Source organism: Erythrolamprus reginae, chromosome 9 (genome assembly GCF_031021105.1).
Source record: "Erythrolamprus reginae isolate rEryReg1 chromosome 9, rEryReg1.hap1, whole genome shotgun sequence".
Classification (NCBI taxonomy): Eukaryota; Metazoa; Chordata; class Lepidosauria; order Squamata; family Dipsadidae; genus Erythrolamprus; species Erythrolamprus reginae.
The window spans coordinates 31,492,059-31,506,732 of record NC_091958.1 but is presented as its reverse complement, the minus strand read 5'-3'; the positions used below and the strand labels follow the sequence as shown (position 1 = coordinate 31,506,732).

The following is a 14,674-nucleotide window of genomic DNA, read 5'->3' as shown; positions in this document are numbered from 1 at the left end:
AAGGAGTGGAGAGGTTACCAAATAGGAAAACTTGAATTAAAATTAAATCTTTTTGCAGATGATGCTATAGTATTGACTGAAACCCCAATTGAAATGATGAAAAGAATAAAGATCTTACTCCAGGAATTTAAAGACCAGTCGGGTCTTACAGTTAATATAGAGAAATCAGAGATAATTTGTTTAAATACAGGCCCTAAAGAGCAAATTGAGATACAAAAAGTGTCAGGATTGAAACTAGGATGTAAAAAAATGAAATACTTAGGAGTTTGGTTGTTAAAGAATCCTAACAAAATTGCGACGGTTAATTATAATTCAATATGGAAGAGACTTCAAAAGCAGATAAAAAACTGGAGGAAAAAAAGGTTGAGAAGAATTGCTAAGATTAGAGCCCTTAAAATGATGATTATACCAAAAATGATGTATTTATTTCAGGTTTTACCAGGTACCTTTCCTGGTGCAAAATTGAGAGAATGGGATAGTAAACTAAATTTTTGGATTGAAGGAAACAAAAGGCCTAGAATAAGGAAAAAATGGCTGTTTGCCCACGAGAAAGAGGGGGGGGGGGGGCCGAGCTTAGAATTATATAGAGAAGCATTTCAAATAGAAAGATTAATGGAACTACAGTTATGGGGGGAAAAGAAGTGGGTGAAATTGGAAAAGGAAATTAATAATATAAATAATAAGGAGTTATTATTTAAAAAATGGAGTAAAATAGAAATTAATAACTTAACCGACTCTCTGAAAGCAGGTTTAGAAATATGGTTTAAATGGCAGGGGAAATGGGGAATTAGAAACTCAAAATTATCAACGTTACATGTATTGAATACAGGTAATGACGTTAACTTAAGCAGAATTATAAAAGAGTTAAATAGTAAAGGGATAATGAGAATTGAACAGTTATATGAGAAGGACGGGAGAGTTAGTAGAACTCGGCTGGAATGGTGGCTGGGTCAACAGAAATGGCTGCAGATTAATGCATTAAGCACATATTTAAATAAAAGTGAGAATAAAGAAGCTTTCTTGAGAGAAGAAAATTGTTTAGAGAAAATAATAAAAGAAAAGATTAATAATACAAAAGCTCAAGCTAGCAATCTATATAGAATGTTATTGCAAGCAGAAGAGGAAGTAATAAAAGGTTTGACAAGATGCTGGCAAAATGATTTACAAATAGATGAAAGTGAAATGAAAGAAATAGTAGAAAATATACATAAGATTAAAAACACAAGAGTTAAACAGATGAGAAGAAAAATCTTACATAAATGGTATTATACACCAGCACAACTTGCACACTTCCAGGGGAAAGAGAAAGGTAATTGTTGGCATGGTTGCCAAAAGAAAGGAATTTTCAGGCATATGTTCTGGGAGTGTGTAGAAATTCAGAAAATTTGGAAGGAAGTGCAGAATGAAATAAATAAAATGTTAAATATTAATTGGACAATTACAAAAGAAATAACGATTTTAATTAAACAAAGAGAACTAAGAGATTTTAAAGAAATAAAAACTGCAGCATTGGAAAGTGCTCAAGCGGTAGTGGTATTGGGTTGGAAAGAGTCTATAAAATGGACATTACAGAACTGGTACTGGTACATGGTGGATCACATACATTTTGAAATCATGGAAATAAGATTAAACAACTTTGATGAAAACAAACTGGAGAAGCTGATGGCACGATGGAATAAGGTGAAAGGTTATATGCTGAGTAGAATCTGTGATGCAAATGTGAAAAATAAACTCCAATCACTCTTTCAGTAATAACAAATGCAAAGTAGAGCCAAGGAAATATATATATATAAACTAGTAAATATTTGAACCCCCCGCAATGGGTGGTGGTGGTGGTGATGGGGTTTTTTTTGTTGGTCTTATGTTTGTTTTATGTAACCATATTTACAAAATCAATAAAAATATATTTAAAAAAAATATTAATACCAATAGAGATGAAGCAAGACAGCAACATGAAGATCTGAAAGCTGAAATGGGAGATCTAAAAGTTGAAATGGGAGAAATGAAGGAAAGAATGAAAGAAATGGATGTAAAAATCGAAGACATACAACAAACCTTAACCCTGCTGTTCTGTTCGGGTCGTATGTGACCCGAAAGCCATGTTTGAGTCCCTGTAAAAAATTTTCCCTGCATATCTGAAACTTGAAATTTCATGACTTTTCATCATTTCAGGGGTTCTCTCTATGAGAAATTTTTTTGGGGGGTGGGGGGCTTAGTTTTTGCTGGGCAAAAAAAGTCACACTTCTTCTGTTCCCGGGTCACCCTGACCCGGACCGAAAACTCTTCATTTGCAGTGCTTATGTTTGGTCTTTTTGAAAGCTTTTTTCACTTGGAAAGTAGTCTGAACATTTCTGCACACAATGATATGAAAATTGAAATGAAAAAAGTAAATCTTATTGGTTTATTTTGCTGATATAATGCATGCCCCCCCCCCGTTTTTGTGAATTCTTTTTCAATTTATGGATAGTTTTGCTTGCAAAATGCATTCTATTTTACTGAAGTTGGTATGGGATTGGTAGCTTGAACATTTCTGAATATAGGAAAAATATAAAGGAACTGAAAGAAATGATTCTTACTGGTTTTTTAACATCAGAAATAAGGCCTCCCCCCCCCCCCCCCTCGGCTGCTTGCAACCATTTTCACTTTATATTTACGCAGGCTTCAAATCCAAAATATATATATATATTTTTAAATAAAATTTTATTACAAATATATACACATTTACATACAATATATGTTTTATATTAATAAAAGGCTAAATCAACGCGTAACAAATAAACGAACAAACAAACATGACAAACAAACAAACAAAAAGAAAATATTCTTAAAAAAAAGATCTAATTGCTTATTTAAGTACATTAATAACAATAACTATTCACTTAGCATATTTTATAATATTTGTACTTGTATTCTCTTCAGGAGGTAAGTTTTGAATGATTTTTTATTTTAAATTATTTTCTGGTGAAGTATGTTGTGTCCTCAGTGTATACCATTTTCTCTTGTAGGTTGTCACTGTTCTTTAAATCATTTAATTCTTTCTTATCCTCCTTCTTTTATTCATATTTAATTTCTTTAATATCATACAGATCTTTCTTTATAAAAAGGTTTTTTGTATATATGTCTTTTGTATTTTTTTTCTATGTAATAAAAAGGATATAAAGTATTGTTAATTTGATTTTTTCTTTTGAATTTTATTTCTTTTCTTAAACCAGTTATAAAGATGTATCCAGGTTTTATCGTGTTCGGAATCCTCTTTATTTTTTAATTTAATTGTTAATGCGTCAAATTCAGCACAGTCTAATTTTTTTTGATTATCAAATCGTCTTCAGGTGGTTCGGGTTGCTTCCAATTTTGAGCTATCGTTATTCTAATTGCTGTCAATATATGAATTAATAAGTAATGTTTGTTTTTTTCAATTTTTTGATCTATAATTCCCAGGAGAAAGGCTTCAGGTTTTTTATTTATCTTCATTTGTAAAATCTCTTCTATCCAATTCTGCATTTTGTTCCAGAATTTTTTCATTTTTGAGCAGGTCCACCAAATGTGGTAGTAGGTCCCCATTTTTTTACACCTCCAACATTTTGGGTTTGTTCCTTTATACATTTTGGCTAATGTTGCCGGTGGAAGGTGCCACCTATAATACATTTTGTATATGTTTTCCTTATAAGCTGTAGATTTTGTTAATTTATAGTTTTTAGTCCAAATTGATTCCCACTTATCTAAATTTATGCTATAACCAAAATTTTTGCCCCAACTATGTATACTATTTTTAACGATGTGTTCCTCCATTTTGTAGTGTAGCATATATCTATATATTTTGGAAATCATTTTCTTTTCTTGGCCTAAAATTATCTTATCTAATTCTATCTCTTTTATTTGTATTTCCTTCCTTTTCCCTTCTTGATATTTTGATTTAATTACGTTATACGCCCACCAATCGATTTTGATTCCAATTTCTTCTAATTGTTCCCTAGTTTTTAATTCCCCATTTTTTTCTAACGTTTGATAATAATTTAACATTTTGTTTAGTTCTCTTGAGTTTGGGTATACCGTCGCCTCTAAGCTCGAGTACCATTTGGGAATTTGGTGGTAGTACATTTTTTTGATTTTTTTCCAAGTTGTGTATAACGAGTTTCTTATTATATGTTGTTTGAAATAACTATGTGTTTGTTCTTTATTTTCCCACAGGATAGCATGCCACCCTGTTCTCATATCATGTCCTTCCAGTATTAATAGTCTTTTATTTTCCAATTTAAACCAATCTTTCAACCAATCCATAATTGCTGCATTATAATATAATTCGAAATCTGGTAGTGCAAATCCTCCTTGTTTGATATTATCTTGTAGATATTGTATTCTAATTCTAGGTTCTTTTCCGGCCCAGATGAATTTTGTAATCATTCTATTTAATTTTTGAAAAAAGTCTTTTCTTAATATAATTGGAATCGTCCTAAATAGATATAGAATCTTGGGTAAGATGGACATTTTTATTGTTGAGATTCTACCTATGAGCGAGATAGGCAATTTGTTCCATTTTTCTAATTTCTTTTTTATTTCTTTTATTAAAACCGTATACCGTATATACTCGAGTATAAGCCGACCCGAGTATAAGCCGAGGCACCAATTTTTGCCACAAAAACTGGGAAAACGTATTGACCCGAGTATAAGCCGAGGTTAGAAAATGCAGTGGCTACTGGTAACTTATAAAAATGGAAAACAATAAAATTACATTAATTGAGACATGTTTTAGAATATTTATTTTAAAGAAAACCAGTAAACTAGCTCTGTAAATTTAAAAGAGGGTAAACAAATTAACAATATTAACAATAAATTAAAAAGTAAAAAAAGTAGCTCGATCAGCAACAAAGCTAAAACCTAAGAGTTAAAATCCTTCAAAACTGGATTCCTTCTCATCATTAATTGGATTTACATTATTGTTCTGTTTTTATATATGCTGTGAGCCACCCTGAGTCCTTGGAGAGGGATGGCATACAAATCCAATTAAATAAATAAACAAACAAACAAACAAACAAACAAATAAATAAGTGTATCCAAAGAAGAGCTTCAGCATTAGCTGCTGTGAGGTTATCAGCATAGAAAACCAAATAGATAGATAGATAGATAGATAGATAGATAGATAGATAGATAGATAGATAGATATAGATAGAAAGATAGACAGACAGACAGATAGAAAAATAGATAGATAGATAGATAGATAGATAGAAATAGATACAGATAGATAGATAGATAGATAGATAGAAATAGATACAGATAGATAGATAGATAGAAAAATAGATAGATAGAAAGATAGAAAAATAGATAGATAGATAGATAGATAGATAGAAATAGATACAGATAGATAGATAGAAAAATAGATAGATAGAAAAATAGATAGATAGAAAGATAGACAGATAGAAAAAGAATTCCTGTCTAGCTCTGCCTCATAACACATTATTAGATCCTATCCAAGCAAGGACAGCAACTACCACAAAATACCATTTTTTAAACAGTTTAAATCCTTTCAAAGGAGGGGGAGGAGAATCTGACAGCAGGGGGCCTTTTTAATCCAACTAAGGGCAATGCAGAGAGAGCAAGGAATAGTTACTGTAAACCTGTTGACAAATACACAAAGGGAGTAAAAAAAAGAAGCCTCTGGGTTTCAGCAAGAGGTAGCTGGCTTTTTTCACGGTGGTGGGGAGAGGGGGCATGCACGCGCACACACACACACACACACACACACACGACCTCACCGGCTTCCCATTGCTTTTTTCCCCTCTGGGTTGGAGCAAATGGCTGCCTCCTTTGCTTGAGCCAGGGAGAGGAACTACGGTGTGCGAGAGGGGACAAAAGCTGGTGCCTCCTCGCTCTGGCTCAAGCAATGGTGCCCTCGTGTGGTGACTTTGTCAATGACCCGAGTATAAGCCGAGGTTGTGTTTTTCAGCCCATTTTTTGGGCTGAAAAACTCGGCTTATACTTGAGTATATACAGTAATTATCTTCCTTTATTGTGATTGCTTTTGCTGTTAATTTTACAGTATTCCCAAATACTTAACTGTTTTTACTATTTGTAGGCCTAATCTGTCTTCTAATATTTTCTTCTCTGTATTTGTTAAATTTTTTGTCAGTATTTTGGTTTTTTGTTTATTAATTTTAAGTCCTGCTACTTTTCCGAATTCAGTGATCTCCTTTAATAAAACTTCCCCTGATTCAATTGGATCTTCTATATTGAATACTAGATCATCGGCAAATGCCTGAATTTTGTATTCTTGTCCTTTCAAATTTAATCCTTTAACATTTTTATTTAACCTTATCTGATTTAATAAGATTTCTATGGCCAAAATAAATATTAATGGGGAAAGGGGGCATCCTTGCCGTACTCCCTTTTCTATTTTTATATTTTGCGTTAATTGGTCGTTTATTATAACTTTTGCCGATTGTGCAGAGTATATCGTCTTGATTGCTTTTATAAATTTTTCTTTAAATTTCATTTTGGTCAGTTGTTTAATAAAGAAGTTCCAATTCAAATTATCGAATGCTTTTTCCGCATCTAAAAATATTAATGCCAAATTCTTTCCTGGGTTTGCCTCATAGTATTCTAAAATATTTATAATGTTTCTCAGATTATTTTTTATATTTCTGTTTGGTAAAAAGCCGTTCTGGTCCGGATGTATGATTTCGTTAATTATCCCTTTAAACCTTTCTGCTAATATTGTTGTAAAGATTTTGTAATCTGAGTTTAGTAATGCAATTGGTCTGTATTGTTTTATTAAATATCTTTGTTCGAAATCTTTTGGTATTAGTGTTATTAACCCTTCCTTCCAGGATTCAGGCATTGCTCCTTTATCTAACACCTCATTCAGCATCTGTAGTAATAATTTTTTGACTGGTTCGTATATTTCTTTGTAATATTCGGCTGGTATTCCATCTACTCCTGGGGTTTTGTTATTGTTTTGTTTTTTAATTGCTAGCTCTAATTCTGTCATAGTTATGGTTTTATCCATTCTATCTATGTTAGTCTCCGATATTTGGGGTAGTTCGATCTCGTTCAAATATTGATCTATTTCTTCCTCTTTTATATCATCTTTCCTATATAGCTGTTGAAAATAGTTTTGTATTATCTTTTTTTTTCCTTCTATGTCAATTTGTTTTTTTCCCTTTTCATCTTCCAGTTGTTGGATATATTTCTTCTCTTTCTGTTTTTTAATTTTATAGGCAAGCCACCTTCCCGGTTTGTTTGCATGTTCGAAGTAGTTTTGTTTTACACTTTTGATTTTTTGGGCTATTTCTTCCTGTGCTATCAAGTTTATCTTGTGTTTAATTACATCTCTTTTTTCTTTTAGTTCGATTTTTTTTGGATCTTTTATCCATTCGGCTTCTATTTGTTCTAATTCTTTTTGATTTTCTCTCATCTCCCTATTTTTATCCTTATTTTTTTTACTAGTGTATGCAATGGTTATCCCCCTTATATATGCTTTGGTTGTGTCCCATATATTTTGTATGGTTGTGTCTTCATTCCAATTTTTTTCTAGAAAGATATCTAATTCTTTTTTTGAAAATTCTTTGTATTTGTTTTCTTGTATAATTTTTGTATTCATTGTCCATCTATTTTTTTTGGTTTGGTGTCCTCTAATTATAATACTTACTGAGTTGTGGTCTGCCCAAAAGTTGGGTTCTATTTCTGCTGATATTATCTCTTGTTGTAATTCTATGTTTGTCCATATCATGTCCAATCTAGACCATGAGTCATGTGGATGTGAATAATAAGTATATTTACATTCATCCCTGTGTCTTTCCCTCCATGTATCCTTTAATTTAAATTCCTCTATAATATCTTTGAGTTTTTCTGGTATTGTTTTTTTTTTACTCTTTTCTTTACCTTTATAGTCTTTGTCGTAATCTATTATTATATTAAAATCCCCAATCACACAGATGTTTCCTTTTTCAATTTTTATTATTTTTTGGTACTTTTTATTAAAAAAAATTTGGTCTTTATTGGGAGCATAAATCACAATTAAATTTGTTTTTTTTAAAATTAATTTCGATTTCTATTATAAGTATTCTACCCTCTTCATCACTGTCAATTACTTTTGGATTTAACCATTTAATATATAGTGCAATTCCTCTTTTTTTTTCATTTGCAAGTGATGTGAATAGTTTCCCCAGTTTCGGGTATTCCAATACTTTCTTATCCTTTTTCTTTACATGGACTTCCTGAAGGCATATTACATCTAAATTTTGTTTTATTAGTTTTGTAAATGTTTATCCTCTTTTTTGAGGAGAGTTCATTCCATTTATATTCACCAAAAATAATTTAATTTCTTTATTCATTCTTCGTCAACTATCTTGCCCTTTTGCTGCTTCTAAAGCTCTCTGTAGTTTTCTGTTTTCTCCCCTTTCCCCTTGCTTATCTTGTCTGTTCTCTCTTCCTCTATCTCTCCCTCCTCTTGGCTTGTTGTCTCCAGTTCCGTGCTACTTTCCCCTTCTTTCTTCAGATGTTCTCGAATAAATTTGTCTGCTTGTTCTAGTGTTTCTATATTTATTTTCTTCCCCTTCCACGTTACCATTACCCCCTCTGGCACTAACCATCTAAATTGTATCTCGTTTTTTATTAATTTGTTTGTAAAGTAATGGTAATCCCTCCTTCGTTCCCTAATTCTTTTGGGTATTTGTTTCAATACAATGATGTCTTTTCCTTTATACGATAAGACCCCTCTGGTATTCCTATATATCTCATCTCTCAGGGGTTTTTTGGTGAATCTAAGGTGGATCTCTCTGGGGAGTTGATGGCGACGTGCGTAATTAGTTTGCACTCGATATACCTCGTCTACGTGGTTAATTAGTTCGTTTTCATTTATTTTTAACTCTTCAGCGAAGAGTTCAACTACGGTCGCAAACAAGTTCTCCCCTTTTTCTTCTGGTATATTTTGTAGCCTAAGATAAAATGAGGCTTTTTCAAATTCTAATTGGGCAATGGCCCCTTCTAAATCTTTGTTTACCCTCCTGAGGTCTTCTTCGTTTTTAGTTAATCTTAACTTATTCGCTTCGGTTGTCTCTTCCACTTGCTGTATTTTAATTTCCTGTTGGTCTACTGCTTCTTTAACACTTTCTATTATATTATTAAATTTGGCAAAATTTTCATTTACTTCCTCGAATTTTTTTTGTGTCTCCTGATGGTTTTTAATTATAGTTTCTTGGGTTTGGTTAGAGGACTCCTGTTGTTTTATCATAAATTCTTGAATTTTGTCTAGGGAATTTTGTAAACTTTGAAGCGAGGGTGTCTGATCTTTAATCTCTCCTGTAACAATATCGGAAGTCGATGAGGATTTCTGCACAGCTGGTGATAGTAAGGTTAAATTACCCCTTCTCAACGACTTAGTTAATGTTTGTTGAGTTGCCATTTGTGATAAGTTTTAGCTTTCTAATGCTTAATTCAATATCTAATCAATCTATTCAATATCTAATCAATCAATCAAATTACTCTTTAAGAGTTAGTTCAATATGTAACAGTCGATCCAATCAATTTATACAACTTATTTTTCAAAAGAGAAAAGAGGTAAGGTTAATGCTTTCAATTGTTATCGGTGTTTCAATACTTAAACTATATTTAATCTATCTTAGCTTATCCTTTTCTAATTTATATTTGATATTCTAACTTATTTATTTAATCCTTAATATCTAATATCTTAATATCTAATACTTAATGCTGTAACATTTAATACTTAATACTTAATCAATACTTAATACTTAATACTTAATCAATATTCAATATACAATGCACAATATATAGTATACAATTAATTAGTTAATGGTTAGGAAATCAATAGTTATATAGTTGAATAATAGTTAAGTCAATTCTTGTAGGTATTCTAGATAAACAATTTCTAAGAGTAGAGTAGAGGTAGAGTAGAGGTAGAGATTTAAATAATAATGATAATGATATAATATATTATAACTTTAGCAAATTCTTACATCCATCAATCACTTAATTAATTCGTTAGTTGATTGCATTTAATTACAGTTTACATTTAATTACAGTTGATCGGAGATATTATTAGTTAATAACAGCAATTACTTTGATTTCATCTAATTGTTTTCCAGTCCAGTGTCTGTCTTTTGTTTCCTTTAATCTTATATATTAACCAATAGATGTTCCTTGATTCTAATATTTATTTTAGTCCAGATTTAGTCCAGATTGTTCCAAAAATGAGTAGGTCTAATTTCCTATGTTTCCTTTCCTATGGGAAGGTCTGCTATAGTGATATTGAAAACCAGTCCAGTCAAGTTGATATCTGTTAAGTCAGGTTCTTGTCTCTTTAAAATTATACCTTCTGTGTTTATGGGATTTTAAGTCCTTAAAAGGTCCAAAGGCAAACGCAAACCAGATAAATCAAATAGATCAAAAGTACTGGCTAAGCAAAATGGAGGGGGTGTAGATCTCCAGGACGTTATCTTGCTGTTTCTGCTTTCTACTTTCGTAGCTCTATGTTTTCAGAAGTGGGGGAGGTTTAATCACGTTGGTGTGACGTCCGTAGTGAAAGCTCACGCCGGAGGTTTTTTAAATCCCCGCTTTCGCTACTCCTATTCCATCTGGTATTCCAAGTATTCGTAAAAATTTAGGCTTCAAACTTTAAGATCGTATCACCCGGTTATATCCGTCTCCGTTCCGTTCCGTCTCCGTCCCTCCGACCCAGCTCTCCTGTCACACACCCGAATCTCCTGTCACCGCACGCTGTCTCTTGCTTCTCCTGTCGCTCAACCCTTTTAATCGCCGCTTGTTTCGACTTTGAGCTCTTCTATCCTTTTACCGTCTTTCCCACGATTGTTCAATTACACCAGAAGTTTCCAAATTAAGTTTGTTATTTTAGGGTAATTGCTGATCTCTTCTCACTTCCTCCTCGATGTTTACGGGGCGGCCATGTCTTAGGGCCAGCAAATGCTGGCTTCTTTTTTGCCCGGTCCTGGCGGTTTAAAAAAGCTTGTGCCGGTGTGAGCTAGCGACTCTCACATCGGGCACAGCATAACCACCTCTTACGACACCCTTCCCTCCAAGTTGGGTATCTGATTTTATATTTAAAGGCAATAAAAGTTGTGCTGGGAGAGCAGCGGTTCACTCACCAGCTCCGCATCGACCAAGCCCCGCCCCGGAAGTCCCCAAAATATTTTTAATATCTTATGCATTCATTTACTCATTTTAACATGGCTGATCATCATAAAAATATTTGTGGGGGTGGGGGAAAAAAATTTTCTGGGCAAAAAAAAAATCACGTTGACTGTTTCCGGTCATATAGACCCGGACCAAAATGATTTTTTTTTTAGGTACTTGAATTTGATCTTTTTGAAAACTTTTTCCACTGGAAAACTAGTTTGAACATTTATGAACATAATGATATGAAAATTGAACTGAAAAAATTGAGGCTTATATTTTTATTTTGATCAAAAAACCCCCCCCCCCATGCTTTCTGAATTTTTTTGTCAATTTATATTTATATTTATATTTTTTTAGGCTACAAATCTCTAAGGAATATTCCCCCAAAATTTTTGATATACTAAATTGAACAATCCTAAACATAAGAAAAATAGAAATGAACTGGAAAAAATGATTCTTATTGGTTTATTTTTGAATATAAGACCATATCGTTTTATACTCGAGTATAAGCCTACTCGAGTATAAGCCTATTTGAATATAAGCATGGGGGCCCATTTATGAGCAAAATAAACCAATAAGGATCAATTTTTTCAGTTCAATTTTCATATCATTATGTTCAGAAAGGTTCAAGCTACCAATCCCACACCAACTTTAGTAAAATAGAATGCATTTTGCAGGCAAAATTATCAATAAACCCAAAAGTTTTGATATACTAAATTGAACTGTCCTAAACATAAGAAAAATAGAAATGAACTGAAAAAAATGATACTTATTGGTTTATTTTTGAATATAAGACCATATCGTTTTATACTCAAGTATAAGCCTACTCGAGTATAAGCCTATTTGAGTATAAGCATGGGGGCCCATTTATGAGCAAAATAAACCAATAAGGGTCATTTTTTTCAGTTCAATTTTCATATCATTATGTTCAGAAAGGTTCAAGCTACCAATCCCACACCATCTTTAGTAAAATAGAATGCATTTTGCAGGCAAAATTATCAATAAACCTAAAAAAAAATCACAAAAACGGGGTGGGTGTAGGCACATTTATGTGCAAAATAAACCAATAAGGATTAATTTTTTCAGTTCAATTTTCATTCCATTGTGTGCAGAAATGTTCAAACTTGTTTCCAGGTGAAAAACACTTTCAAAAAGACCAAATATAAGTACCTAAAATGATCAATTTGCAGTCCGGGTCAAATAGACCCGGGAACATAAGATTAGGGAGTTTTTTCAAACAGAACAGCAGGGTTAAAAGAGAATGATCAAAGGATCAAAACAGTAGAACGCAAAATGGAGAAAGGAGAGCAAAAAATGGAAGAATTCGAAGAGCACAGCAGTACAACCAACAGAGGATTTGACGAGGCAATAACTCACTTGGAATTACAATGCACTTCGTATGGACTGAGATTTCGAAATATGATAGAAGAAAAGGATGAAGATGTAGGTTCAAAAATGGCAGAGATAATAAGAGAGATCCTACAGGTCAATCCCCAGGATTAAAAAAAATGATGGACTTTATAGAGTACAGACAAGTTTCACCAGAAAACACAATTTACCGAGGGAGGTATATATCAAATTCATAAGAAAAGCTATAAGAGATGATATTTTAAAATGGACAAGAAATCAAAGTCTGGAATACAAAGGAAAAGAAGTTATAATCTTAAAACAGGTTCCAAAAAGAGAAAGTAGGAGGGAGTATCATTTCTTGACTAGAATTTTAATCAAAGAAAATATATCCTTCCGCTGGCTTATCCCAGAAGGTCTCTCACTGTACTGGCAAGGAACAAGAATAAAGATCGAGAATGTTGATGATGCCAGAGAATTTTTTGAATAAAGAGGCCTGAACAGAACTGAACAACCACGCAAGGAAGTTATCAAAGGAAGGGGAGAGGAGTTGGGGGCTACCAGCCAGGAGAAGGAGGAATCTTTAGGTGCTAGAAGAAAACAACCTCAAATACAACAAATTGATTTTAAGCAGTAGATTTTTTCCTTTTTAATTAATAGGACCTTTTTGGAATCAAACCTAAAGAGCCCAAGTTGACCATTTACCAGCCTGAATCTGCAAAATAATAATAATAATAATAATAATAATAATAATAATAATAATAATAATATTATTTTAGCTTGCATTCTTCGTGTCAAAGCCAATCAAAGATATTTGTTCAAATTACAAAGTAAGAGCTGGGGTGGCGCAGCAGGTAGAGTGCTGTACTGCAGGCCACTGAAGCTGATGGTAGATTTGTAGGTCAGCGGTTCAAATCTCATCACTGGCTCAAGGTTGACTCAGCCTTCCATCTTTCTGAGGTGGGTCAAATGAGGACCCAGATTGTGGGGGCAATATGCTGGGTCTGTTAAAAAGTGCTGTTGCTAACTTGTAAGCCGCCCTGAGTCTAGGGAGAAGGGCGGCATAAAATTTGAATGAATGAATGAATAATGTCTCAGATACAAAACTGGGCTACGAGTCTCTTTTGGGGGGAGGGCAGTGTTCTGAAACCTCTCCACAAATAAAAGAAGAAATCTTTCCCCCAAGGCTTGGCTAATGCTCCAATGTTGTCACTTTGTTTTTAAATGGGTGATTTTATTATCAAGCTTCTCTTGAAAACTAGACAGCTCTAACCACGGAGATGCCTTCCCTGACACACACTTTGCTTCAGGCCCTTCTAGAGCCAACTTCAGAAAAAAAATATCCTTTCTTTGAACAAACATTGTTTTAGAACAATGTGGGTCCCCCCTTGAACAGTGATGGCAAACTTTCCCCCCACGGGCTGAAAGCACATGTGCTATTGTGCATGTGCGCATGCCCACAGCCATAATTCAGTGTACTGTATGGGGAGGGTGAAAATGACTCACCCCCCAGAGGCCTCCTAGAAGCCGGAAATGGCACCTTCCCTGACTTCTGGTAGGCCCAGCAGGGCTGTTTTTTGCCTTGCTCAGGCTCCAGGGGCTTTCCTAGAGCTGGGGGGGGAAGCGAAAATACTCTCCCCCTTCCCCCCCCCCGAAGCCAAAACCACCCTCCCAGAGCCTCCATGTGAGGTGAAAATCAGCTGGCTGGGAGCTGAGCGAGGGCAACGCCTCGTGTGCCAGCAGACATGGCTCCGTGTGCCACCTGTTGTTGTTGTTGTTATTATTATTATTATTTATTAGATTTGTATGCCACCCCTCTCCGGAGACTCTGTGCCGTAGAACAGTGATGGTGAACCTTGTTTTGCTCTGGTGCCAAAAGGGAGTGTGTGCAGGCAATAGCATGCACAGGTGTGCCCACACCTATCATGCAATGCCCTCCCTTATGCATGTGCACACAACACCCATACACACACACATATTCTGGCAGGTCCCTTGGTTGGAGGGGGGGGGTTGTTTTGGGAAATTAACTTCAGTTGGGTCCATTTTCCGCCATCCACAGGCTCCAGAGGCTTTCCTGAAGCCTCCCCCAATCCTCCAAAATGCCGAAAATCAGCTGGACAGTGCCATGGAGCGGACATAGGGCAATGTCTTGAGTGCCCTCAGATATGGCTCAGTGTGCTCT

The 14,674-nt window shown here is 34.2% G+C and overlaps 1 protein-coding gene across 6 annotated transcripts in view; it reads left to right on the top strand.

Moving 5' to 3' along the window:
- The window catches only part of RHOT2 (ras homolog family member T2), a 194,727-nt gene that overhangs the window by 21,638 nt on the left and 158,415 nt on the right, over nt 1-14,674 (top strand). Inside the window, exon 1 of one of the 6 annotated variants that reach the window (XM_070760771.1) lies at nt 12,694-12,712. The exons of the other annotated variants lie outside the window; for them this stretch is intronic. The gene's annotated coding sequence lies outside the window, so the exon portion shown is untranslated. Of the gene's footprint in view, nt 1-12,693; nt 12,713-14,674 lie in introns of those variants that run through there. 6 annotated transcript variants of the gene reach the window in all.